We start from the raw sequence: 3,870 nt of genomic DNA, 5'->3' as shown, positions 1-3,870 counted from the left end.
TAGGGACTAAATTGGAGGCGAGAGGAAATTTAAAGGAAAAAAGTGCGAATTTGAAGATATAATGGGCCAACATGCAAAGAAAGAGAGAAGTGGTGCCAAAAATGCAAACATGGAAGACCCAATGACTAAAATGCAAAAGAAGAGATTTTATAGTGCAAGACTCTATTTTAATTTCAATTATATTAGGATAATTATTAAGGATTTTTATTTAGATTTAATTTTAGGATTTATTTTCATTTATCTTTATTTATCTTTAGTTATTTTTATTTATCTTTTAGAATTTCATTAGAAATAGACTTGGTTTTCTAGTACTATAAATAGGGGATGGAGTGGCACATATTTGACATCTCTTTTTCCTGTAAACACTCACTCTCCCAAAAACTCTGTCTTTTTATTCTCTCCATATTTTCTTCAATAAAAATCTCATTTATATTATATTTATTTCTTTCCCAAAAATCATGAGCCACTAAACCAATCTAGCCGAAGGTTGTCAAAATTCCCCAAAAAGGTTCATGAGGCTTAGAATCCGCGCTTAGCCTTCTCAACAGGGTATTCATCGCTTCTCCCCATTATGGGACTGACGCTTCCGTCCATGTCCCTTAATAGGTGATCTTTTCAACTTGTGTAAGGAACGACCGCTTTGTACATTTTGGGAAGGTTACACAGTTGGTGCGTTGGCTTTCTGCGTTAGAGGTTGGCGAATCCAAGAGACAAACAGCGTGCTATTCGCCGTTGGGAAGTGATGATCTAGCAGAAGATACTCCCACAAAAGCGATTATTGGCTAGAGTTAAGCTCCGCCAAGTTTTAAATCTAATCCTTGGAGCTGGTGGTCATAGGCGTCCTCTTCCACTTTAACTGACTTATCCTGTTCGAAAAGGGTTACTTAAAAGCCAAGGATTGAACCCAAGGTGGAACGAGACAACCGGAGGCTGGAATCTTGCCACATAAGAAACTTTCTCTTTACCCAACTCTATTTATTTTTATATTCCTCATTTTAATTTCTGTAATTTATTTAATTTCGCAATTTCAATTCACTTTAAATTCTGTTTTTATTTTTCCAGATTCTTAATTTTATTTTTTATTTTTCAGGAACGCAGGTTTTCTTGGCCAAGAAATTGTTCAGGATTTCAAGAAACGAGCATTCGTACAATCCGGTCCCTAAGGATTCGACCCTACTTCCCCTTTACTGTTATTTTTACTATTTTACAGCGAATAGGATATTTTTGGTGCTCTCAACGACGCATCACATATATACATATCAAAGCTTAATACATAAGCATTCTAGCCTATACATGCCATACTATAAAATATTTACACTTTTAAAAGTACCAAAATGAGTTCGATAGTATGGTGACAATCCTCGACTATCCCCAAGCCTTCAGTAGCTATGATAACTGTAAAACAGACAGAAATCACACAGAATAAGCTACAAAGAGCTTAGTAAGCCATATACAATTAGTCTAACTATTAAAGCATATAAAGTAAAAGTCAATAGCAAGAATTCATAGCCATTTCACAAAGTAATTCATGAGCCTAACCATGCTCATTTTCTTGTATACATATTATGTTTCATTTCCATGATTCCGTACATACTTCGCATTCATTATTTCACAGAAACAGAGTCTTTCATATTCATAAATTTAGCACAATACAAACGTACCTGTATAGATTATACATTTCATATATTCATTCCCATATCTCGTACTCTATCATCAGATAGTTCAGAAATGATGCTAATACTCATAAACGCGTACAATACCGACGTCCCGGATATGGTCTTACATGTAATTCAATACCGATGCCTCTGTCCCAGATAGGGCCTTACACGAAATCAGATACGATGCCGATGTCCCAGACATGGTCTTACACATAAATCTCAAATCGAGGCCTGTGTCCCAAACACGGTCTTACACGATATCTCAGATCAATGTCGACGTTCCTTTAGAGACATATAGAGCTTTTCAAATACTAACATATTATTGAAATTTAGTCGGAATTCATTCATCAGGCTCTCAAGGCCGTCCAATAAAGATTACAGTTTATATGTGCAGAATTTAATCAATTTAACACGAAATTGTAATTTGACTTACCTCGTATGAATTTCGAAAGGAAACGAGTCGACTATTCAACTATCTTGGACTTCCCTCGATCTAAGTCCGATTTTCTTTGTTCTTGATCTAATACAATTCAAATTCAACCATTCAATCATTCATTTCATTCAAAATAACCCATGAACATATATTTAGGGCACTTTGCATTTTAGCCCTTACATTTTCACACTTTGACAATTCAGTCCATTTTTTCACAAAATCATAAATATGCAAAATTTCTTTGCAACAAGGGCTAGCCAAATTTTCATGGCTTCTATATAAACCTGCACAACATGTTTATTTCACATTTTTGTTCCCCAAAACATTATTTTCACAATTTAGCCTAAATAGTTCAATTTCATAAAAAATTCAAAGACAAAACTTATGAACCATTTATCAAGCCTTCATAATTCATCCAAAAATATCACAAGACTCATGATATCAGCAATGTCATTTCATGAAATCATTAACAGAAACATAAATTCAGACATGGGCTTAGTAGAACACAAAGAAATGATCACAGAAACGTAAAAATCATCAAAAACCGAGCAAAATAAGCTCACCTATTTAGACATGCACTAGCCGAGCATCAAAATGTTTCAATGGCTTCTTCTTTCTCTTAATTTCGGCTGAACAGAGTGTTTTTGCATGCCCTTTTTTTTTATTCATGAATTTACTCTATTTATTTCATAGTTTACCATTTTGCCCATGGCATATATCATTGAATTTTTACCAACTAATGTCCATCATTGTCCACCATTAATATTAATGGAATAATTGACATGCAAGTACCTTTATTTTAATGCTTCATAGCTATTAAACACTTTAAACAATTAGTATACAACTTTCACCCTTTATGCGATTAAATCCTTTTTCATAATTAAGCATAGAAACAAACAAATTAAATCACAGAAATTTCACTGATACAAATTCATTCATCATAGACACAGGAAATAATATTAAAATATTTTTCAGACTTAGATTTGTGGTCCTGAAACCATTATTCCGACTAGGGTCAAAACTAGACTGTTACAATTCTCCCCCTTACGGATTTTCGTCCCCGAAAATCTTACCGTTAAATAAATTCGGATATTGTTGTCTCATAGCATCTTCTGACTCCCACGTAGCCTCTTCAATACCATGTCGATGCCACATCACTTTGACTAGTAGAATTTTCTTATTTCGTAATTCTTTAACTTTGCGAGCTAAAATACGAATCGACGTTTCTTCTTAAGTCATATTAGACTGAATTTCAATTTCAGATGGTGAAATTACATGCGAAGGATCAGATCTGTATCATCGAAGCATTATCTTTTCTAACTCAGATGGTAGTCTCAATCTATAAGCAACTGCCCCAACTCGATCAATGATTTTATACGGTCCAATGAACCTCGGATTCAACTTGCCCTTTTTACCAAATCGAAAAAGTTTCTTCCATGGAGATACTTTCAAAAACACTTTATCACCGATCTCAAATTTGATATCTTTTCGTTTTAAATCTGCATAAGATTTCTGACGATCAGAAGCAGCTTTCAAACTATCTCGGATTACTTTTACTTTCTGTTATGTTTCTTTTATCATATCAATACCGTAAATCTTATTTTCACTCAACTCAGACCAGTATAACAGAGTTCTAAACTTTCTACCGTATAAGGCTTCGTACAGTGCCATTTTAATGCTTGATTGAAAGCTATTTTTATAAGAGAATTTAATCAAAGGTAGATACTGTTCCCACGTACCTTCAAACTCAAGAATGCAACATCTCAACATATCCTCGAG

The sequence above is a fragment of the Gossypium arboreum genome, chromosome 12 (genome assembly GCF_025698485.1).
Source record: "Gossypium arboreum isolate Shixiya-1 chromosome 12, ASM2569848v2, whole genome shotgun sequence".
NCBI classification, from domain to species: Eukaryota; Viridiplantae; Streptophyta; class Magnoliopsida; order Malvales; family Malvaceae; genus Gossypium; species Gossypium arboreum.
Note: the sequence above shows the minus strand (reverse complement) of the source record.